Below are 25,491 nucleotides of genomic sequence, written 5' to 3'. Positions count from 1 at the left end.
GGTGAGGTGTCTGGATTGCGGCTCAATCGAAGCAAGTCCCTAATTTTTCCGCTCTCGGGATATGGAGAGGTCCCGCAGGAGGATTTACCACAGCTGGGGCTCTGTTGGGAGATGACCAATTTCCGATATCTGGGTATCCACGTGACCTCCTCAGTGGAGCGGTCCCTAGCCCATAACATAGACCGGGTGCTTACATCACTCAAGCACTCTGTATCCTTCTGGAATACTCTCCCGCTGTCCTTGATGGGAAGACTGGCCATATCTAAGATGGTGATGCTGCCGAGGACGCTGTATGTCCTTCAGAACACGTTGTGCCCGTTTCCGCCTAGGATCTTTAGGACCCTCAACACACTGCTTACGTCTCTGCTCTGGGCAGGGCGACGAAGCAGGGTAGCCCTCCGTACCCTGGTGCGCTCATTTGAGGAGGGGTGTTTGGAGGCCCCACGTTTCGACCTTTATTACTATGCGGCGCAGATACTTTCGGCGACCCGATGGTTCGCTGACGCGGATGTATGGGAGACGCGGTTACTTGCTGGGAGGGCGACAGTGCAGGAGCGTCGCTTGGCACTGATGCGCGGGGCTCGAGCGGACGCCGCGCTGCCCTATGTGGTCAGGCACACGGCGGGCGTCTGGCAACGTTTTATAGGAAGGGTCCTACGGTCGACCCCCTTCCACAGAGAACTGCCTCTCTGGATACTGGCACCGATAGTGGAGCTGGATACACAGATGTCCTTCCGAGAGTGGAGAGATGGGGGATGTGAAGTTTTGGCTGATCTATTTCCCTCGGAGAGCTTTGTGTCATACGAACAAGCAGTGGAGTCATTTGGCCTTAGCGGCGGTCAATATATACATTACCAGGGCCTGCGGTCTGAAGTACGTTCAGTTTGGCCTCGGTGCCCGGAGATCCCCCCCAATGACCCATACCTTGCAAATCATATTGTCCTGCGGCATAGGACGTAGGTTGATATCTTTGCTATATGCAGCTATGAGGCGGGATTCTGCTCCTCCAGTGTCACTGGCATGAGCGGCCTGGGAGACGGATCTGGGGGTGTAGCTGGACCAGAGTCAGCGGACGCGTATAGGGGCTCTCACGTGGCGGGTTTCCTGTAATGCACGCTTTAAGCTTATACACTTCCAACTTCTTGCACCGCACCTACCTTACACCGAAGTCGATCAGCCGTTTCTCAGGGAGTGGCGGAGACAACTGCCCAAGATGCAATGCAGGGGGGGCGGGGTTCTTGCACCTGGCCTGGGAGTGTCCGTTAGTAGGACATTTTTGGTCCATGGTTGTGGCCCGGGTGAAGGCTGCCACGAGCCTCCGGATCGAGCTCACACCAGTGCATTGCTTGTTGGCCTTATTCCAGCGGCCTCGGAAATGGAAGTTATCCTATAAGTTATTGCAATTGATGCTAGTGCTGGCTAGGCGCAGGGTCGCCATAACATGGATGGGACAGCGGGCCCCGGATGTAGATGCATGGCTCAGGGATGTGCGGGAGTGGACACTCGCAGAGGAAACACACATGCAACATACTAGGAGGGACGAGAAATTGGAGGACTTGATAGCGTGGCGAGCCATGTGTATGGCAGGCTTGGCGGTGGAGGGGGGCTCGTCACCCAGTGACTCTGAAGGGACAAAGCGGGGAGTTGTACTCTGAAGATAAGTCGGAGGGGGGGAGGGGAGGGGCCAACTGATGGGTCCTTGAAAAGTACATGACGCAGTGCCGGGCAGGGGTTTTTTCTTTCCTCACAGCATTATATGTACATTTATGGGGTCAGCCTCGTTGTCACGTCGCCAGATGTGTTTTCAGATGTTGTCGTACTCCGACAGGTGCCATAATGAGTCCGTCGACCTGTGTACAAATGTTTTATGTGATGCCTTGAAGGGGGGTGGAGGGGGGCTTGTTTATTGTATTTTTCTGCAAAACTGAAAATTAAGTTTAAAAAAAAAAAACTATACCTTATCAATCTTCTAAGAAAATGGTTGGGTCCTCTGCCTAAGGCTCTTCACTCAGCGAACCTTTTACCTAACACCAATAGTACGCTTTCCCAACTACCAGTCAATCAAGAACTGTCACCTGAACATAAAAATGCACTACAAGACACCCTAAGACGATTTGCCCCTCTATTCTCGGATCTTCCAGGCCGCAAGACCTTGACATACCATTCCATCCCTACCCAGCCTGATAAGATAGTCAAACAAAAACCTTACCGTAGCCCTGCTGCTAGACCAGAGGCCATAGAACAGGAGGTGAGAAACCTGCTTGACCTAGGAGTAATACGGGAATCACAGAACGAATGGTCATCCCCAATTGTCTTGGTACCAAAACCGGACGGCTCTGTCCGGTTTTGCATAGACTTTAGAGCCGTCAACTCAATATCCAAGTGTGACTCCTACCCACTTCCCAGGGTGGATGAACTAATTGAGAGGCTAGGTAAGGCTCAATATATAACCACCATTGACCTTACAAAGGGCTATTGGCAGGTGCCTCTAAAACCACAGGATCAGGAAAAGACAGCCTTCTCAACACCCTCTGGCTTGTACAAATTCACGGTCCTACCTTTTGGACTTCATGGAGCCCCTGCCACTTTCCAACGTCTTATGAATTGGGTTTTGGCAGACCATCAAGCCCACTTGGGAATCTCACCTCGAACATTGCCGTCTAGTTTTCCAGGCCCACCAGATAGCAGGCCTACAAGTAAACGCAAAAAAATCCAGGACTAGTTTCCAAAAGGTGAAGTACTTAGGCTTCCTTCTGGGTAATGGCCATATCGAACACCAGGAGGAAAAACTCAAAGTGATTTCCCAAGCCCCTTTTCCTGTCACCAAGAAGGAAGTTAGAGCATTATTAGGCCTCCTCTGCTAGAGCGGAAGAGCTTCTAGGCAAAAGGCGATTTTTCTTCTGAGTGGTGCTGAATCCTTGCGGGAATCACCCCTTCATGCTCCAGTATCCGGCAGACCTAGGACAAGGTTCTCTGAGGCAAGAAGAACACAGACTAACCCTAGGAAGGAACCCCTTCATTGGTTGGGACAGTGTCTTGTTGTTTTCTTTGTTTGATTGGAGGACGCCATTAATAAAAATCCTGACTGTTAAGCACTCCCTGTTTCCCTGCCTCGTTCTCCACCGCGCAACGGTACCCTATGGGGGTTCATATGGGAAATTAATTGAAGGGTGGATGGTGGAGGCCTCGAACATATATAATGTATACTGATCAGCTAAAAAGTCTTTCACTAGCAGCATTACACTACTAGACTTATTCCTAACGGTCAGCGGCTTGACCTCATCCCATCAACATTTGCTCAACTCCCTGCTTACCAGTGAAGCAGTACATCAAGTTTAAAACCAGGCATGTGGTCCTATGATACATCATTAGCAATAGGCCCAGAGTTTTTGACAAGAGACTCTTTGTCTGATGTGTCTCCAGGAACCCACGCTTAGTTGGGCAGTTTCTCTTACAGGTCCAAAACATTTGTAAGCCAAAACACAAGGGAGAGCATTCTGAGAGAGCATAGAAAGGGATTTGGGAAACATTCATATATTTCACCCAAGTTGAACGTTACTTTCTTATCTGCTAAAAGCTGCTGACCTTCCCCACTGTGTCATATCTGAAGTGTAACCAATTGAACACTGTAGACACCATCAAGTAGCCTGGAGAGCCATACACTTTATAAATTATGTAAACATGTAGCTAAATTGCATCATTATTGTCCACACATTCCAGGGACAGTAATTTCCTAGTATTCGTGTACAAAAAAAAATAGTTGGAGTGATCTTTTTCACAATGCACACTGTGACATAACTACCTTGGACTAGACAGCACCCCGCCTCACCCCACCCCTCAAAAGTTGCATGCATGTCTACTTGCTACTTTCTAATTAATGTTAATGCTACAAAGAGTTTTGAAATGCATCCGTTGACATAACCTTTGAGAAAGAAAAAACAGTTGAGACCTCGAGGTGTGGGAGGAGAATGGTAATTAAACCCTTCATATAGTATTCATGGTACGATGTTCAGCTGTTTTCTACAAATAAAACCCCTCAAACAACCTATTATGTTATTGTCATTGCTGATGGGCAAGTCATCCACTGATTGCGCCAGGCCTGCAGTCCTTAAACCATCCTCTCTGGCACACTTTGTAGTCTTCAAACGCAGGCCTCATGACCTTTTTAGGTCTCAGCTGCGTAGGCTGCGCACATGCGCAGTCTCGCTGGCGAGATTTTATGTTTTTGAGGAGCTTTGAGTATCAGGCTTTAAGACCCTCTTTCCCATTGGCCGGCGTCACCGTTTATACTAAACAGTGGCCAGCCATTGGGAAAGAGTTTTGTCTGACGTAGACTTTTCTCTTTTTCTGCCGTCCCACTTGGACAGCCTCGCCTGCTTTCCTTCTGAAGTAAAAGGTTTCTTATCTTTATGGGGCCAAACACATGGCCCCATAAAGATAAGAAACCTTTCACTTCAGAAGGAAAGCAGGCAAGGCCGTCCAAGTGGGACGGCAGAAAAAGAGAAAAGTATACATCATGGCGCGGGCTTGTTTTTTTCCCAACCTATTGTAATTCATATTTCGACTCCCTACCTGTCAATCACGGTACAATTTGCGTTCCAATATCTGGTTTACTTTCACTTTGTTAAAGACATTTTGAATCGAAACCAAGAGACGAGCAAATGGTTTGCAATCCTTGGTGTACAAAAAAACCAACACCAGTGTTTTTCCAATTGAATTTGGAGGCATTTCATTTCAATAAGGACTACTCGGAGAGATCCACTGTAAAACGTGCCACTTCGAAAGCTGTCCTTTCTCACCGCCATCTAGCTCATAGATATATAGCCGGAGTACCCCAGGCAGGGCCCCATGGTAGAACACAGGGTTTAACTCGTTTTTCAGTACACACGAGTATTATTCAGGACAGAAACCATCTCTTTTATCACGGTTTCAGTATAGACGTCGGACATTTGCCCTTTCCAATATGGCGACCAGAGATGTTTTCCAGGGGGCGGGCCAGGCAGAGGCAGTCATCCTGCACACCAGAGTGGAAAATGGCAGGACCACAGTGGCAGAGAGTACTCATTGAAAAGCAGTTGTTGTAATGAGAAAAGCTCACTTGTGATTTTGAGGGCAGCCCAGGAGCTTTTTGTTCATGCACAGGGCGGTCAAGGACACCAGTGGCAAGAGGGGACCCGTCACAGAATTAGGAGGACATGTCTGAAATGGGTGACACTAGCAGGCTTTGCAAAATGTAGCAGCATTTATAAAGTGCTTGCTACTCCAATGTGGTTTTCTGTACCCTAGTACTCATACATGGGAGCTTGTACGCTGTCCCATTCGAGGTGTGTGAATGGTAAGGTGTTTTCTAGGTTTTGTTACTATGTGGGTAAAAAAAGTGTTTCCGTGTCCTCTGTGGTGGCTTTAGAGCTGCGGTTATTGAAATTGTATTTATATAGCGTTTACTACCCCAGATGAGGCGTCTAAGCACTTTTGGGCGAGTAGAACGCTATTTCGGAACTCAAAAAGGATTAGTGGTGAATTGATATAGAGAAATATGAAATTATTTTGAGTGTTGGACGTTAGTCTGTTATTGTGATTGAAAAAGGATAGTGAAGCGATAGAAGAGGGAAGGGTTTGCATTTATATAGTGCTAGGCACCCCCTGATGAGGTATCAACACACGTTTTGGTGAGTAGCACGCTACTCCGGAACCCAAACAGGATTAGTGGTGAATTAGTATAGGGAAATATGAAATTAATTTGAGTGGTGGACATATGTGTCTGTTAGTTGGACTGAAAAGGATACCAGAGAGATAGAAGAGTGAAGGGCCTAGAAAGTGTTTAGGGTAAATACAGGGGAGGGTGGGGGAGAGAAGTGAGACCGGTTTAATTTCTAAAGCTCTGCTCCTTCTGCCTCTGCACATGCACTGCCCTTTTGTTCCCTATGACTTTTGAAAGTGACGTGGCGTAATTCTACCCCGTATTAGGGTGACCATCTGGCATGGAGGCAAATTCTGGGCAGACAGTAAAAAGTCAAGACAAAAGATTAATTTAGTGATAGATTTGAGGAGCTCACTATACCCCACTTATACACCAAAGTACATATTTACTATTGGTTTTTTGGTGGGGGGGAGGGGGGGGGGGGAGGAGTATTTTTACTGAACAGAAAAAATAAAACTGTTCCAGTCAGATACACATCATATATAATGTCAGCATATGAAATGCAAAGTACAACATGAGGAAGGTACTGCTGTGTGCAGACCAGTAAGGTTTATACATCCTGAGCGGGTCAACATATCGCCTCCAGAGTCGTTTTGTGTATTCATCTCCTCCCACATCGAGTCCAGTTATTCTTAAGCTCTGTATTTTTCCCAGGGGTTCCATATTTTTTACCATTTCTTAGGACAGCCTCTGCTCTCATACACCACCCTCTCCGCAAGGCGACACCAATCCATGTCTGCCATCCAGTCCGATGATTTGGGAGGCAAATGTGCACCCCACAACTGTGTAACGCTGTGTTTAGGCACCCCAGCAGCTAGCATTAGCCAGATTGTTGTGTGTGTTGGCCATCTATCCTCCCAAGTGACGCCCAGTAAGAGCCAGCGTGCCTCCGGTTGTATGTGTATGCCCAACACAACCGAAATCACACCAGCCACCCTTATTGCTGTATCACTGGACACTATATAATGTGAAAGAATGTGCCGGGTAAACCACAACCCCTCACGCATTGATCTGAGTCTGCACGCCCAATCCTATGCAAAAGTGTACAGGAGTAGTATGTTCTGTGCAAAATTTTATACTGGATTTAATAGACATTTGCCCCGTATTGCTATTTTTCTTGGGTTTCTGCATTGCCTCCTGCCAGTCATCGTCTACTATGTTTTAATTTGCACTATTTATTCATTTATCTCCTTAATTACCTCTTGTCATATTATATCCAAGTGGAGCATTATGTACTTGTTCAGTGGTAAATTGGTGCCCTCGAGCACTGTGTAAAGGGCATCACCCCTACCAGGCTCTACCCAATGTTTCTTTGAGCAACAGTGGCAGCAACATTTTAATTCCTTATGAACTTTTTAAAACCCATGGCAAAAAACTTTGGAAATATTGGGGTAAGTGGTTTTCCACCTTCTAACTAAGACAAGTTGAACAACAACATTGGGCTAACTTTTTGATCCATTAGATGTCAACCAAAAACACGAGAGACCTAAAACAAGCAGTCAACAATTTGACAAATCCCACACACATAGTCTATGATCATCATATCAGGGATGTTCCAAACAGTGCACCACCATGTTTTACGCAGTGTGCCATTATCCATGGTGTATTGTACCTCTACCTAGGAATAAGTAGTGTTGGTCCCTGTGGATTCCTTTGTCTCACACTTCAGTTTCTGGTGGGTACTAGGACCGCTCCACTGCATGGTTGCGAAGGCCTGGTCAGGGCTGCAACTCTGTGACTGCTCTAGGCCCAAATGAGGGTTGCAACTGCCGGAGTACCCTAAACTCAGTTGGAGCTGCATCTTTCGGATTGCTGTAGACTTGGACAGGTGCTCAGCCTCTATTTGCCATTGGCCCACCAAAGATTACACCTACCATCCTTCTGCTCAGGACTACATCCTTTCAAGACTGACGACTACCTGATTCGCAGTCTGCACCCGCTCATGCGGAGCCACAGCACCAAAGACAGTTGTCGCTGAATCTGCAACCTCAGCTATGCAAGACCCAGCACTGGGTCTCTGCAGTGGAAGATGGGTGAGCTCACTGCTGAACGTGGTAAATGCTCAATTCATTGAACACTAAATGACTAGCTTGTTCTCAGAGGCTCTCGTTTATAGTTCAGGAGGACACCCCTCATACATTGCAGCATTGGAAAGGACTCAAGAGAATGCCAACCCTAAGGAGGAGTGATATAGCTAAAAGACTGAGTACATTTGAACTGTGGTTACCAAATGACTGCACCCGGAATCTAATTCACACTACTCCTGATTACTACACATGGAAGAACCCAAACCCTGGAAGAAAACCTTGGAGAGGGGGCCATCAAAGAGGGAGCAGTGCCTGCAGGAGATAATACCCAGGATAACTGGCTTGTGTGCATTCTCTGACATGTGTAATACAACTGTGTCAATTACTTTCATTCTTGTAAAGCCAAGCATTGGGCTGGACATCAATTTTATTGTGATTTTTGGTTGATTGTTGAGTGCTGAGCTCGAGCATCCCCACACCCTCTACCTGAGAAGCCTTTGACTGCTCGACCTTGCAGGCCTGAGAGTCAAGTTCACAAAGAGTTGTACTTGCTCCAGTTTGCTGAGCCAATTTACATCTGGCCCCTGGAAATCCTTGGCAAATGATTTCAACCTACATGGTTGAAGTCCAGTCCTTCCTGCCCCATAGCCCCCCAGAGCTGGGTCTGGCACAACCCAGTGACAGTGGTGGAACCATCTCCATTCTCAGGAAATAGTTATCCCTATGCAATCTACTATGAACTCTATTTTCCCAGTATGAAATTCAGATTTGAGCTGTCATCTGGTGGAGGTAGACTTTGACAATTTGAACCAACATTGTCAGACACATGCTGTGCTGAATGCTCACAGTGCAATTTTGATTACTCAGTCTATTTTCCCAGTATGAAAATCAGATTTGAGCTGTCATCTGGTGGAGGTAGACTTTGACAATTTGAACCAACATTGTCAGACACATGCTGTGCTGAATGCTCACAGTGCAATTTTGATTACTCAGTCAGAACAAGCATTGAAAATGCAATAGGCCTCGCCTTTTATTACGTTAAAGCCATTTGCTTTGCTATACAATGCCATTACCAAAGCAAATGGCTTTAACTTAATCAAAGGCGAGACCTATTGCATTTTCAAAGCTTGTTATTCATTCTGGCCAAACACAGTTCAATTATGTTGTACATTATCCCTTTGCACTCCAGCTTTACCTCCTGTCTTAAACCCAGGTGATGGTCCGGACGCATAGCAGACGCGTGCAGCGGGTGCACCAAAGGCAAGCCCAGCTGCGTCCACTTGGACCCGACCGTCGCAAGGACCCCTGCTCCTTTGTCCTCAAAGGTCAGTTTCTCCACGATCACCTATTCCTCTAAGACTCTGCTAAAATTTGTGAAAGATGTCTGTCTCTAACATCAGTGAAACAAAGCTGTGCTAATAGCTCTCCTCTAATGCGAGAGGGCTCAATTAGTAGTCTTGCGTGTGAAAACTGCTGCAAACATGACTTTTGGTTAGACACTAGGTCAACAGGGACAGAATGGTTGCTAACACCCCTATTCACTCCATAGAAAGAACATGCCCCTAAGATCAGTAGCAATTTCCTCTGCTTCCAGGTTCCTCTCAAGTCATAAATAATTTTATGCAATGTAAGATCCTTACCGAAACATGCCACGGAACGCCGGGACCTTCTCTCTTTGCTCAGACCGGAGGTGGGTTTTTTGACGGAGACCTGACTAAATCCGAGCTCCATTCCTGCTATAAGCTCTCTTAGACAACTATAGAATGATTAAAGTAGATAGAGGAGGGTAGACCAGGGGGGAGGCATTGCCATTTTTTCTTACAGACACCATTAAAGTCTCTCTCATCGACTCCCTTAACACGGAGCGGGCAGAAATGTATGCGTGTCTTCAAAAATAGAATTCTTCCCCATATCCCATTGGAAAGTTGTCTTGCTCTACCGCCCTCTGGGGCCAAAAATAGACTTAAACCCTTTGGACACAGTCACTAAATCAGCGCTTAGCTGATTTAGAGGCCTTGGGCCTTTTCCAAAAACAGTCATGCCCACTCACTCAGCTGTCACACCCTGGACTCGATTTTTTATAAATTCGAATGATATACTGTGTGAAACGCCCCTCCACTCACATGGACCGATCATGCCTTGATCCATTTCCAGATTGCCAACTCTGGAAAATCAGATTTGAGACAACATAACAACAAAGGTGCCACTAATCACTGGCAAAGTGTCTCTCCTAACTCCTTCTCTGAGGCGTTTATATGCCCCACCATCAGGCAAGTTCCTGAAGTCCACCTAACGTTGGAAGCACCACTAAGGCAGCAGTCTAACACTTCGCTCCGACCTTTTGCACCCTGGTACACGGCTGAGCTGAAAGCAGCGAAAGCTCTATGTAAAACGTTAGAGAGACGCTGGTGTCGCAACTGTGATTCAGATGACAAAGCTGCCTTTAGACAATTCTCTCTCCAAAGCTGTCCGGCATTCTAGAAAATCTTTGTGGGATAAGTAAATACACACCAATTTAAGAGAATTGTTTCTCAACGTCTAAGTTGCAGAAATTACTATACAATGAATTTCTGCTCCTTTTAGGAGGTCCACAAGCAATACCTTCAATGTCGTATGCCACTGGCCCACTATCTTATTCAAGACCTTTGCAAATCCAGTGATGAACCCCCATCCAAATTCTTTTCTCCACCCTTGTGGCAGTGGTCATTAGGAAAGCTTGAAAAGGGCTACGGGGTGCAGCATAGGTGCAAACTTGAAGTGCGGGGCCCCAACATCTGCACCCTTTACTCACTCGAGAAAGATACCACTTGAAACGAACAAGCATTTTCAATGCAATAGGTCTCGCGTAAGGAAAGTTTGAGCTATTGGTATTGTAAATGACAATTTTTTTTATTTATGTGTTAGTTTTGAAAATAGCGAAATTAATAGCTTTGTCATTTACAATGCCAATAGTTATACCTTTCGCAAATGTGACACCTATAGCATTTGTAATGCAATATGTGTTTTATTTACGTGACTTAGATGTATTGATATTACAAATAACAGTGGCTTTTAATTTTTTTAAATAATTAATACTTAAATAAAAGGTATTGTAATTTATAATGGCAATAGCTTAAACTTTTGTAAATAACTTTTGTGAAGATTATGTTCAGAGTATTTTATTGTGACGAAAATGCAAGAACAGAAGTGAAATATTAACATCTTTTTGTGACATTTGTAATAAAGCTTGAAACATCGAGAGAACATATTTGAACCAGTTGTTGTTGAATGGTTGCACAGATTGATGCTGTGATAGCGCATAGTGATATTGTGATAGCGCATAGTGATATTGTGGTACCCCTGACTGATGCTGTGGAGGCCCGAGTGATGCTGTGGAGGCCCCGAGTGATGCTGTGGAGGCACGAGTGATGCTGTGGAGGCACGAGTGATGCTGTGGAGGCCCCGAGTGATGCTGTGGAGGCCCCGAGTGATGCTGTGGAGGCCCCGAGTGATGCTGTGGAGGCCCCGAGTGATGCTGTGGAGGCCCCGAGTGATGCTGTGGAGGCCCCGAGTGATGCTGTGGAGGCCCTGAGTGATGCTGTGGTGGCGCATAATAATGCTGTGGTAGCGCATAGAGATGCTGTAGTGTTCCAGAGTGATGCTATAGTGTTCCTGAGTGATGCTGTGGTGGTGCTGAGTGGTGCTGTGGTGGTGCTGAGCGATGCTGTGGTGGTGCTGAGTGATGCTATAGTGTTCCTGAGAGATGCTGTGGTGGTGCTGAGTGGTGCTGTGGTGGTGCTGAGCGATGCTGTGGTGGTGCTGAGTGGTGCTGTGGTGGTGCTGAGAGATGCTGTGGTGGTGCTGAGTGATGCTGTGGTGGTGCTGAGTGATGCTGTGGTGGTGCTGAGCGGTGCTGTGGTGCTGCTGAGCGATGCTGTGGGGGTGCTGAGTGGTGCTGTGGTGATGCTGAGTGATGCTGTGGTGGTGCTGAGTGATGCTGTGGTGGTGCTGAGTGATGCTGTGGTGGTGCTGAGTGATAATGTGGCGGTGCTGAGTGATAATGTGGCGGTGCTGAGTGATAATGTGGCGGTGCTGAGTGATAATGTGGCGGTGCTGAGTGGTGCTGCTGAGTGATGCTGGGGTGGCGCCGAGTGATGCTGGGGTGGCGCCGAGTGATGCTGTGGTGAGAATGGGGTAAAGGGTGGAGAGAATCAAGAGATATCAGAGACCCAGGAGGAGGAGGGAGCAGGAGAGGCACGGAAAAGAGGAGCATGGAGGGAAGGGAGAAGAAAAGTATGTTAAAGGGGAGGAGACATGAGAGACGCAAAGAAATAGAAGAGGGCAGTAAAGAACAAATAGAAGAGAAGAGAAAATAGAACAGGAGAGTGGAGACAGCATATAGGGGTAAGGAGTGGAGCGAGGAAGGAAGGAAGGAAATTGAAGCAATAAAAGGTTTGTGGAGGCAGGAAGGAGTGCAGATGGCAGAGGGGGAAGAGTTGAAATGGAAAGGAAGGTGAGAACAGGAGAGGGGTAACGTATGCGAGGGACAGTGTAAAACATGAGAGGAGAGAGGGAAACAAGGAGGTGAAGAGAGAAGAAACTGTGAGTGAAGGTACCCCAGAGAGAGAAGGTGAGGATGGGGCAGAGCAAGGGGGAGTAAAACGACCTATGGATGGAATAAGGAGAGGATGGGCATGGGGAGAGGGAACAGGTGGAGAGTGGGTCATCTAAAAAGGAGAGAGTGCAGGAAGAGAAGAGAACTAAAACATCAGAAAAGAGGATGCGAGATGTAGGGGAGAAGATGGTGTAATTATAGAAGGGTAGAATGAAAGCAAGGGCTGCCAAGGGAGAGAAGTAAATGCAAGGGTGGCTAGAGCGTAAAGATTGCCCATGCCATGTGTGACACTTTCAGCCAGTCCTATCTTTTCAGGCGGCAGTGCATTGCATTCTGAGTCTTGTAGTGTAGCAGGGTTTCCGTTCTCCCACAGAACTGTGCACAGAGATCTAGAACCTGGGTGAGTTAGGGTGACCCAAAACTCACCTTAGTTTCAGAAATCCCCTTACCAAGCTAGCTACAGTGTCTCATCTGTAGTAATAACTTCCCAATGACTTAGACAATCCAGAACATGAACTTAGGGTACCTCAGGTATCGTGGAACACATGAACACTCTTTCGTTATATAATCATTACAAACCGAAACTGGGAGGCAAAGAACACACGTGCAAGTTTGAAATGTTTATTTTTCAATGCAAAGTTCTCAAACGCAGTATCTTATATAATATCAACATACATATTATAAAAATCAGAGTTAGCAGCATAGTCACTAATCCATAGTAAGCAAAAGGTGATAGCATGTTATGATGCAAAAATCTATAGAATTCTGTATCACCTATATTTCGCGCACCCTATTTAGCATATTATATTATATCTAAGAAGGTCTCATTTGGGTTCTAGCAGGGCGGGCCCATACCTCTAATGGTCAGTAGGAGCAGATCACATCAACAGCTACCAGCTCTCTGCATGCGAAGCATCAAGTGTGTTGATTCATTCCCTGTAACTCTATCTTAAACCATAGTAGAGCCCAATGTTGGCAGCAACATTATTTGTGTTATGTCTAATGTGGTGCGAGGATCAGGCCTTCAGCAACCTTGTGTTAGGTTATTCTTAGAGAGTGCAGTTCTCAGTGTGCAGACATTTGTACCAAGTGTACCAAGCACGACTGATATCAGAGCAATAACATATTATTCTCAAATAAATCACATCTTTCGTCTAGGTTGAAAGCTACAATAACAATTAGGTGTCGTGTGCAAACTGAAGCCGAAGGAAAATATGGTGTTTAAACATGTAATAAACTCATGCTAACTTAACACAATATATAGAAACGCAGTAACCATATGACAGTAGTCGCTTTTCCCACCACATTATGGACCCACGAATGCTGTAAACGGGAAGCCGGAGTGGGTGGAGGCGTCACACATGGTGGAGGGGTGGGAGTAAAGGGGGGGGGGCACTTGCTAGCTCTTCTTGAAATGGGTGGAGGGATGAGCAAGATGGCTAAGAGGATGAGAGGAACGTGAGGAAGTGAGCGAGGAAGGCCTGGGGCTGGCGGAACACACACAGACTGTGGGAGCGGGACAGAGGAGGATGCGTCAAGAAACAGGAAGCCTGAAGTGAGGAAGATAGAATGTTATTTTATGATTTGTAGCTGCTCTCTAGGTTATGTTATTTTGCCGTCTATATGTTATATTGTTGTGCATGGTACATAGCTGCTGTGTGTCATGTCAAGCAAGCTATGTAATATGCAGGTCCTGTGATGTAGTCGATTTCTATATTATGTTATGATATGGGATATCATATTTAGCTGTGGTCTAGGTTATATTACATTGCTGCTCTCTGTTGGCTTCTGTCCAAGACATGTTGCCTGTTATGTTATGGCTGGTTATGTTAGTTTGCTGCTCTCTGTATTATGCTAGGTAACTGACTATTTGGCTTGTTTGTACATCTTTTTAGCACACCTTGCTTTGTTTCTGTGACTTAAAAATAATCAGGATTCGTATGGCATTTTATTTGCAGTCCTCGCTTTCGTTTGGGCTCTGCGTCGGTCGGCAGTCCAGTATTCATGAATGAGCGCTTGTAGCGCGCTTCTCTTGAGGTGTCCGCGTCAGAGACCATGTCCTTCCTTTATGTTTACGCCATCTTTGCAAACGCTTTTTACATTTCAAGGAATGTATGCAGCTAGTGTATTGAAAGTATGAGAATGAAACCGATGAGCATTGACACAAAACACCCAAGTACCAACCAGCTGCCAGTGCGTTTCCTTCATACAAAATAGTTTGACTTGGACGGTAGAGAAGGCGGATGGCGTGTTTGCTCCCAAATAGGCGGAGTGGGAGCGGCGCTGAAGCCCGGGTTGAAAAGGTGGCCGCAATGTACGTAATGAAAAAGAAAAAAAAAAAAGAGGCAAGCAACTAAACATTAAATATAATTAGCAGCGTTTCACAAGGTTTATGGGTCGCTAATTTAACAATATTTACACATCGAACCGTTCTAAAATGCGCAGGTCGTCACATCGTTTGATTTCTGGATGAGATAGTTCAACGATTAATTAAAAATCATAATAAGACTTAATTTTCGGAATTCTTATTTGCCTTTTTATGGTAAAAGAGCAATGGATGTTAAGGTACAACAAATACCCAGCATTGGCAAGGAGCATCCAGGAGGGGGCTCTCTAGCTTCATAGAAATAAGTTGTCACCCGCTTTATATTGTGTTCAGCATGTGGTACAGAAAACAGTGCGCTAGAGGAACAAGACATGCGCGTGACGAAAACTGCCGTGGGGCGGGACTTCCATTTCCTGCTGGAAGCTCGCGCCCACGGAGTGGCTGGCTAGGAGAGGAGCAGTGGTGACGCGGGGCTCCCATGCCCGAGGGAGAGCCCCGCGGTGGCGGCTGAAGTCCGGAGTCGCGCCGATGCGGTAAGTGGGGCTTAGTTGTAGTGGGGGTGGCGGGTGGGGGGGTGCGCGTGTATGGGTGTAGCTGTGTGTGTGTGTATGTATATGTGTGACTGTGTGTCTGTTAGCTGTGCGTGTGTATATGTGGGTCTGGGGCGGGTGCGTGCGTGGCTGTGTGCGCGTGAGCCCGTGGGGGGGATTGCGTGTGTGTGTGTGTGCCTGCCTGCGTGTGTGTGTGTGCCTGCCTGCGTATGCATGTGTGTATGCGCACTTAAGGGAATTTGAGGCAGGGGATGTGCACGGCGCCGGCTTGGACGTGCGCGCCCACAGACACCAATCGCCGCGCTTGCCCGACCCCTGTCTCAGATTCCCAGGAGACGGGCAACATTAGTTGTCGAGCTGGACACAATGCTTCGCATTGCTTTCTCCAGCTCGACCTAAAAAACAACTAAAATAATTAGAGGGCTCAGAGCAATACTCCTATTATTTGCTGAACACCGGATGGCACTGGTCTGGATGGAAGAACCCCCACTTCAGGTTACAAAGTGCCTCAAAGGCACAGCCACATGTAATGTACACACAGAGATGTAGGGCACCCACAATTCTGACACAATATGGTCGCAAAACATATGGCGTCCACAGCGGGAATATCTGTGTGACAAAGATATATACTACATAAAAGTCAGCTCCCAAAAGCTAATAATTCTGACACTAGATACCCCCAATGCTGGTGGCACTTCTGTTGCCCTGTACCAGAGATTGATTCTGCTCTTGCCTCCAACAACTCTTTTGTTCACTGTCATTGTGTTCACAAAAACAAGTTCTAATGATTAGGTATATTGACAATAATGGATCCCGCCGCCAATGTTCATCACCTGTTTTGCTGTAATTACAACGTGAAATACATAAATCAGAAAAGAATATATAAAAAAACAAGCATGGACAAAACTAATAGCCAGCATAGTTAAAAAGTTGTGTTGTGGCACAGAGTGGCATGGCAGAGAGTAGAGTGGCGTAGTGTAGAGTGAAGTGGCGGGAGTGGAGTGGCAGATAATAGAGTGGGGTAGATCAGAGTGGTATAGACTAGTGTGGCGTAGAGTAGAGTGGCATGCCATAAAGTGCTGCAGGATGGAGTAGAGTAGAGTGGAGTACGGTAGACAGTGGTATCAGCTGGCACAGAGTGGTGTAGAGTGGAGTGGCATATACTGGCATAGACTGGAGTAAAGTGGAGTGTCAGAGTAGAGTGGCACAGAGGGGAATGAAATAGTTTAGTAGCGTGGAGTGGCATAAAGTGGAGTGGTGTGGAGTAGAAAAGACTAGTGTAGAGTGGAGTGGCAGAGAGTGGAGTGGCACAGGGTTAAGTGGAAAAGAGTGAAACAGAGTGGTGTAGAGTAAACTGGCGCAGAGCAGAATGGAGTGGCGTAAAGTGGAGTGGCACTGAGTAGACGGGCATAGAGCAGAGTGGAGTGGAGTGGCGTAGAGAGGTCTAGAGTAGAGTTGCATAGGGTACAGTGGAGTAGAGTGGCTTGGAGTGGAGTAGAGTGGCATAGAGTGGTGCAGAGTAGAGTACAGCGAAGTGGATTGGCATATAGTGGAGTAGAGTGCCGGACAGTGGCGTAGAATAGAGTGGAGTGTCATAGAGTAGAGTGGCGCCAAGAGGAGTCCTATAGAGTAGAGTGGTATAGAGTGGAATACTACAGAGCGAAGTAAAGTAGTACAGTGTGGGTGTAACAAACCTAAACAAGGAACCAAACTTAAAATTAACGCAAAGGTATGAGGCATAAAAGGGATAAATGGCTGAAAGGCAACAAAAATAAGGGTGCGGCGGCAAGCATCATGAAGTTGTAAGTGTGTCGTTAGTGGCATTTATACATTATAACGGCTTAATCCAACCCACGTAAAATGTAACTACTAGTAAGCCAATAGATGCAGGTATAGACAAAAAATTTGTTTGAAAACAGAAGGAATGGAGAAAGTTGAACTAGAACTGAAAGCAGAGGAAGTGTCCTAAAATGCGTACCTCAATCACAGCACGATCAGTGGGCGCACACTAATTAAGTTGAATCCATCTGTGCTTGGTCCATGCTCCACAGAAAGAAAAGGAGGTGATGCCGGCACGCACTGGAAAATTAAGGGGTAGCAAAGAAGAGAGACAATGAAGCCAATGAGCGGTAAGCAGTGGGTGGGCTACAAGATATTTATTGTACACAATAACCCTTGCAAGCTAGAGCACATACACTGCCATATGCGAGACCTAAAAAAACAACAGACCAGAACTGCTGGCACAGCGGAGAATAATTAAAGTTGTGCTTCTTGTACAAAGCAAGAGGAGCAATCTCTGTGGAATGCACCTAGACCATCCATGTCATGATGAGCCCAAAGATTGTCAATCAGTCGAATGGAACACTTCTTCAGGGATTACAACTGTACTTTTTTTTAGGCAGATAATGTTTTTCGGTTTTGGACAATCATCTTTTCTGCTAGACCAACAAATTTCAAGGGGTGCTTGTCCAGACACACAACCCTGTTTCTGTTCTGACCTTTCCAACGTAGTCACAGAGATTGGTCTTTAACCTTCCTTTCCACCACCTCTTTCACCTGAACAGGATGCTCAAGACGAGTAACCTTCTGCAAAGCAGCCTTCAAACCTAAGCATCCAACTGCGCAGTGAGATAGGTGCTTACACCACCTTTCGTTCTTTACTTTGTAGTTCATGGATTCCATGCTTCTTTTTTGTACGAAGAGTAAGTACCCTTGTGGAATAGGTTGTTAATGCAATGGTTCACAAAGGGACAATTGTCCCAGCCACCCCTAGGGACGGCCTTGTGAGCTCAGTCTACCTCCTCAGAAAGACAGCGGCCTGCGAAAAATGTATGCTCTCAAAAACAATGGGTGATCTAAAGGAACGTTAAGGCAGAGGACATCGCTCTACTATGAGACACCATGATGCCTGCTGGCTAACTGTTGAAACAACATCTCACACTCACGTATTAATTGATCCTAATGTGCAAGAACAAGCACCAACTTTCGAAGTCCGAATCACGAGGAAAGATGTTATAGTTTTGCTGCTTTCCTTTTAGCTGGTCTTATGCTCACTGGTGCTTCCCTAAAGTGCTCACGGCAGTGTTTTTACACCACTCTGCCAATAGTGTCCATCTCAGAATCTTCCTGAATGACAGTGTGCTGAGGAGCCAGTGTACTCCAACTAGTGAGCTAGATCTAAACTTGAAATGTTGAACCACGCCTTTTTTTGTCAAAAAAGATTTACATGATGGTTACAAAGAAGATACATATATGTGAATGATTATTAATAATGTGCATACTTACCAATGATATTTATAGGCCTGTATTGTGCCTACACTGTGTACAATTCACTATTCTCTCATTACATCAAATGTGTATGATTCACACAGGCACTTTTCGAAATGTGGGACGGTCTGATAGAGGTAATTAAACTCTGGGTATTTATACACTGGTACAATGGTAAATATTTACTAACGGGAGATGATCAACTGATGGGGGACACTAAGGCAGGCTGAAAGACACAATGATACTGATCTTAGAACACTGACAACACATAAATACGCTCTGCTCTTCTGGCTAGACTGAAGAAAGACAAAGCGGGCTGAGATACATTTTTAATTATCTGCACAGAATATAAAGCTTAATACTACCATTCTGTATTGAAAAGTTATGGTTATTTTATTGATGACATCCATAAGAATTGTCCATTCTAAAAGCATATCTCATTACAGTAACTGCCTGTTGTAGTGAGCTGGATTTGCTAACCAGGTCTCCGGCGCCAGAATTCTTTTCCCAAAACAAGACAGCTGGGCACTTGATCACCAAGTGACCAGTCCTTTAGCACCTCTGTAATTCCCTAGTAAGTAGTACATTTGGTAATTTGGGCATAGGTACTAAAGATGGTCCCTAAGAGCGGCAGCATATCTTGTGCCACTTTAAGGGACCCAGCACCAAACTCATGTGGAATGCCACCAGAGGCTGCATTGAAAGATGCTCCAAAAACTGAAAACACGGCATGGCACACATCCCTGTGTGCCATGCCCACTGACACTACATACAGTATAGGTAAGTCACCTCTATAGCAGAACTTACAGCTCTTAGGCAGGGTGCACTATACTACATGTGAGGACATATCTGCATGAGCTGATATGCCGCTGTGCTGGTCAGCTCTATTGCTGCCAGTACTAGTGAACATGGAAGCCATTGTAAGTACATGTGCTGGACAAAGGTGGAAACGAGTTCCTCAGATACATGGTGGCTTCACCGATAAGAGGAATATTTGGTATCAAACATCTCATATTAATAAACCCACAGTGAAGTCAGTGTTGGATTTATTAATAGATGCATTCGGACAGGGGAGTAGCCTGCTCACTAAGACTGGTGGGTATAAACTTCAGATTTTCCAACAATCACCTGGCATATCATATTAAGCATTATATTAGAAGTAGTGCTTGAGGGGGGGTTAAGAACCAGTAGAAAGGGAAAGGAGCTTGGATTATGAGGTGGTACATAAAACACAGCATTTTGAAAAATATAAACAAGTTTTAATACCTTTAAAACAGAGACGAGTGTATGTGTGTTTTGTCTGAGGGAGTATATAAAAATCCGAGGTGGAATCTAACAGACACCTTATCATACCCGATTGAGAGATCTTGTACCCAACAATTTATTAAATAATACATTTATAGGAGGGTGTAACACCCCAAGCACCCCCCTGAAGATACGCGACTGCACATGAAGGCCACCTGAGACGTGCCCCCTGAAAACCTAGCAGTTACTGGTGTGAGGATTGACTGGTTTTCGCTAGCCAGCAACCAGAGACAAGTTTCTAATCCCCAGGGATGAGGGCCTTTGCTCTCAGGAGAGCCAAAATAAAGCCTTTTCGGGTAGAGTGTGTTTACACACCCTCCCACAGGATGACATGCAGATTAACATTCCAAGGCAGGGGAGCATCAACAAGCCCACTGCCTTTGGTATGCGAATCTGGCTTCTCTCACGAAAGAGGAAGTCAACCCCCTTTGTCCAGAAAGACCTTTGGCACCTGGACAAGTGGGAAAATTAGCTAGTCAGAGAGGCGTGTCCACCCTTAGACTAGTACCCCTTTAGGTGGACTACCTGAAATGGAGGCAACTGTCAGGACTGGGCAATCATACTGAAGTTTGATAGGTTCTCTGCCCCATTCTAGAGTAAAGCGAGTGAGCAGTCAGACAAACTCCAGTTATGTGGAGTCAACTCGTAGCAAGACGGTTTTCATCAGCTGAGGATTAATTCTTGTTCAGCCGCTTAAGGCGGCATTTCAGGATGGCGGACACTCCCAGTACTGAAGTTAGCCTTCCAGTGTGTCTGCTGATTCCTTGATTGGCAGCAGTTTCATGCTTGCGCTCCTAATGCGCTTCGCACTTCAACCGTCTCTTCACAGGGTAAAGCTGCCTTCTGTTAGTGTGCTTCACATTTCCTGTCAAGAATTTATCTGCGTTTATTTTCTCCGCTCGCATATATGAATTCTGCTGTCAGTTCTTAGTTGCTGAGGTCCGCAAGCAGTTTTTTCGATTCAGAAGACTTTGTGGGAGAAGACAAGGTATTTCCCGGGGGCATCAAGAGATTTTCAGGCTCCTTAAAAATCTCTCAAATCCCACATATATTGTGCATGAATTAACAGAGACATTTGAACTATTCTTACAGGAAATACCTTTCTGAACTGTGATAACCTACTTAAGACATTACTGTGGCAGAGTGCAATTTCGTCCAGAGTGAAACAGAAAGAAGTAAAATAATTCTACTCAGCATAATTGCCAGAGACTTTTTCATTAATTCTGAGAAAAAACAAATTGCTTGAGTCAAATTAACTGAACTAATCTGTACTATCAACAGCTATAAACAATCTTCCTACAAGCAGCGCGCATTAACGCTTTCACCTATTTGCCTCATTACTAAATTCATTCAGCTACTAACAGAGCTTGCTCATCAATTCTGTCTCAAGTATATATATATCTGTGTGTGTGTGTACTTACCACCTTATTCAATTTGGCGATTCCTCAGCTCCATCTGGATTCATCTAAGAGAGAGAGAAGAACAAGGAAGGTTAAGTTAGTGGAGATCAAAACTTACAAGGCAGGATTTTACAAACATATAGTTACTACAATAAGAGAGAAGCTAATCCACTGAGTAATACAGGTACCAAGAATACTTAGAGTTTGTAGTGGTTTCAAGTGAAGTTATATTACTATACTAGGAGTTGTGTATACAGTTGAATCTTGTGCTTTGTGGTTTCAGGTGGAAAGAGGTCAGTTAAGGAAAGTAAGGTCTGAAGCAGCACCACAGTGGCAGTCTATTTTATTTCCAGTCCCCCTCTTCAATGTGGGAAGATTAATATCTAGTTCATAGAGGAGTTGGGGAGTTGGGAAATAAATTATCCTCATTGCAGTCTAGTTCGGCCCTTCTGCTCCGGTGGAGACACAAGCTCAGGTACTGATTCGGACAAAAACTTTCCAAAGTAAGCCATCTTGGAGATGGCAAACTAAGGAATTCTGGGGCAGGGTTCAGCCCACTTCCCACGGGAAGTGGTGATATAGGGGACATAGTGAGCCTAGGGTCAGTAGCCCCATAGCTACTATCCTACACTCCCCTAAATTCAGAATTATGGGGAGCCGTTGGCACCAGGAAATCAGATCCTGCTGACCTATGAAGAAGGACATTGAAGAGCCACAAAGGCAAAGTAACAACAGAGTACCTAACCTGGCCCAAGCCCTGTCGGCATGTCGGCTGTTCCTGAAAGATATGCACCCAAGTCTTCTTCTCCTGCAGCTGTCATGCCTCCTAAAGCCTGAAAGGACTGCCTGCCTTCAACAAAGACCCAGGGCTCATGTGGAGCAGCAGAGCTGCTCTCCTTTATCCTGCAGGCACCCCAAGAAGAACAGTGAGGGCTTCAGATTCGGCAAAGCACCACTGCACTCAAGCCACACAGCCCATGTTAAAATTGGCCAATTGTGTAAGCGTGGTCCCCAAGCCCTTAAGAAACAGAGTACACCTTGGCTTCACCCCGTGTGAACTCTCTGACGTCGCCTGCAGCCTTTGTGTACAGGCCCCCTCTACCACGAGTGCTCTCGGACAAAGAAACCAGACACCTTAAAGACCTTCTGCACTCGGCCACCCAGAGGAGAAGAGGATCACTGGTGACTCCACGTTCCTCAACATCGCGAGACTGGAACCCTCTGGTTGGTTCTGCACGACTGACCTCACAATACAAACATGCAGCCTCTTTTCCAACAGATCGATCTCCCTTGACTAACATCCGACATGGTTTTGCACCACTGCACCCAGCCACCCTAGTGCCGCTAGCGTGACCTGCCAGTGCTGCCTTGGACCTTGCCCCATGCTCACCCTAAGTCCAGGAGATTGGCCTCGTAAGTCGCTGTCCTTTCCCTGAATTATATAGTTGTTGTTCGTCCCATATGGTAACATTGTAGCTTCGAAAAAATGCACTGTGTCGACTTTTTAAAACGTAAATTATTTCCCTTGCAAAGCATACTTACCTGAACATATTGATTTTGGTGCCTAAAAATATAAAGATAAATGCTATTTTTATAAATTCGTTTGACTCTCGTAAATGAGTCATGTGCATTATTTATTAACTATTTTGGTATTTGAGTCTTTTGTATCATTTATTAACTATCGTTGGTATTTGTAGAAGTCCAACAATCCTCTATGGTAAGCCTAAGGCTGCTCCACCACACTCCCCCCCCCCCCCCTAGAAAAGCAGCTTGGGGTAGCTAGAGCAAGCCCCTGTCCACTTGTAAGGGAATACCTGGACTCTTGGCACAGTATATCTCTTTTTGATATACTATATAAAGAGCCAGATTCCTACATGTGATTTGCAATACTTTAGGTTAGTGTGCAATAAATATTCAACCTAATTACTGAAGTGTTTCTTAATTTTTCAGAACAAAAAGGTGGGGAGCCATCATAAATAACCTTGAAAGTGATTCTGTCAGGCTGATGCATTTTCAGTACTGACTCACCCCAATGATTAGGCCAACAGAGCTTAGGTGAGACCCTTTCCTCTGTCTGTTTCACCAGCTTTGCAAACCCAAAGACTCTCTGAGAGCCATGGTATATCTTCAAAGAGGGCAAAGTACCAGTTTGATTGCATCAACCGCATAGATTTACTACCTAAAACATTTATAGCCGAGAGCCTGGCACCGTATGGCTCCCAACACAATATCCTTCCAGTATTTGTAAAGCGCAAACAATTACCCAAAGGTGTCAAAGCGCTGGGGACCGTCAGGAAGATTACGGGAACTATTGCCCAGAGTCACATGGTGCTGGGCTGACCTGCCGCCGGGGATTGAACCGTGAATCCCAGTGTTCCAGCGTAAGTCGCCCTGGGAGCTGCGCCACACCTCTTCCCAGAATGCACAACATATAAGTGTTAGTAAATGTGTAAAGAAGATTAATGAATCCCAGTCAAAGAAACTTGCTATCAAAGAATACCTGCCAAGTCATGCCAATGTGATGGCAGACTGGTTCACCAGCATTCTCAGAGGCTAGTTGTGAGAAAGTGCCATCTTTCTAGCATGGTATACCCCCACGTTTTGCTGAATTGCTGATGTGCTTTGACTGAGTGTGCCCTGGGCTCCTGCAATCAGGTGCCCAGGGCCTGTGTGCCTTCCCTATAACTGTGTAGAAACCAAAACCCAATTGGCATCTCTGGACACATTTCAGCCCTTGGTAAATGGTACCCTAGGTACCCAGGGCATTGTGACCAGAGAAGACCCCTAGGGGCTGCAGCACTTATTGTGCCACCCTTAGGGGCCCTGTACCTTGACACACACACACCATGCCATTGCAGGCTGAGTGACTTGGTACATAACTAAACAGAGTCGACATGGCACACATCCCTGTGTGCCATGCCTACAAAACCACTGCCCTGGCATACCTCAGCCACCCCTCTAGCTGGGTGCACTATGCCAGTGGTGTCTGCACAGGTGCTGCCCTGTGCCCCAACAGTACCCAGGGCCATTCCTAGGCACTGTAAGTGCAGTGTTGCCATTAAGAGTATATGGTCCTGGGAGGTCGTCATTACGAACTCCAGAGCACCATAATGGCTACACTGAAGACTGACAAATTTGATATAAAACTTCTCAGCACATTAAACCCACACTGATGCCAGTTTGGATTTAATATAAAATGCACTACAGAGGGCATCTTAGAGATGCCCCCTGAAACCTAATCTACAATCCACGTCTTGTCTGAGAGGCTGCCACACAGCAGACATGTCGCTGGGCCCCTGGGTGGAGAGCCCCCCGCTCTCCTGTGCCTGTAACAATGCACATCCTGGGGGAGGTGCTAGGTCTCCTCCCCCAGGATGGGCAGGGGGAAGTTTCAAAGGCATACCCCCTTTGTGAGCTTCCCCAGGCCACTTGCTGTACTCAGCAACTGGCCCCCACCAGTTCTGACTCCCACTCTGGCGGGAAGACTGGCAGGAAACCCTACGTGAGGAAAGGGGGTGTGCCAGCCTGTGCTAACTCCACCCCTCAGGTGAGAGAGGCGAGGTGAAGCACAACTCCGGGTCCGGCCATCTTGAGGATGGGGAGACCTTCCCAATAAGAGGTAAGCTCCTGCTCCCCTCCCTCAGGAGAGGAGCAGGATATGGGTTGCACTCACCCCAGGACAGGGACCTATTGGTCCCTGCCCTTCCCCTACATGTAATGCCCCTAAATGTAGTACTTAGGGCACCCTGAACCTTCCTTCCTCAGAACCCGATTTCGAAACAAGAAATAAGACCAAGAAGAAGAAGAATTGTCGTGCAGCTGCTAACAAGAGGACGACACCAACTGACTTGGCCCAAGCCCTACCGGCCTGTTGATCCTTGAACCTGCTCCTGATAAATCCCGGTGTCTCCTGCGGACAGCAACCTCGAGAACCCTGGAGGACCTTCCTGCCTTGACCCTCTTAGAGACTGGGTCTCCCATGAGCAGTGGTTCTGCTCAAACAGCAATACCCTGGTGCCAGCCAGGAACCACGAACCCAGCACACTCCGCACCCGCAGAGCCCGGCTTGTGCCAGAGTGGACAAAGACCCTGAGGACGTCCCCCCGGCAATTCTGTGCCCAAGGACCCCCCTCGACGAACCCATCGACACCTGCAGCCTCAGAACCAGGGTCCCCTCCAACCGCGACCAGCAGAGGGTAAGATTTCCCAACGTCTAAAGACACCCCTGCACCCGGCGCCGTCCAGCCCCCTGTGCCCAACTGCGGGGTGCCTACCTATCCTCCTAGATCCCAACTTACCCCTCAAAGTGTTGGTCGCTCC

At 46.4% G+C, this 25,491-nt stretch overlaps 1 protein-coding gene across 2 annotated transcripts in view; it reads right to left on the bottom strand.

Moving 5' to 3' along the window:
- The window catches only part of LOC147703669 (butyrophilin subfamily 1 member A1-like), a 349,015-nt gene that overhangs the window by 291,510 nt on the left and 32,014 nt on the right, over window positions 1–25,491 (bottom strand). Inside the window, exon 1 of one of the 2 annotated variants that reach the window (XM_086932013.1) lies at window positions 17,178–17,258. The exons of the other annotated variant lie outside the window; for it this stretch is intronic. The gene's annotated coding sequence lies outside the window, so the exon portion shown is untranslated. Of the gene's footprint in view, window positions 1–17,177; window positions 17,259–25,491 lie in introns of those variants that run through there. 2 annotated transcript variants of the gene reach the window in all.

The sequence above is a fragment of the Lissotriton vulgaris genome, chromosome 7 (assembly GCF_964263255.1).
Source record: "Lissotriton vulgaris chromosome 7, aLisVul1.2, whole genome shotgun sequence".
NCBI classification, from domain to species: Eukaryota; Metazoa; Chordata; class Amphibia; order Caudata; family Salamandridae; genus Lissotriton; species Lissotriton vulgaris.
Note: the sequence above shows the minus strand (reverse complement) of the source record. Positions and strands in the feature narration are given on the sequence as shown.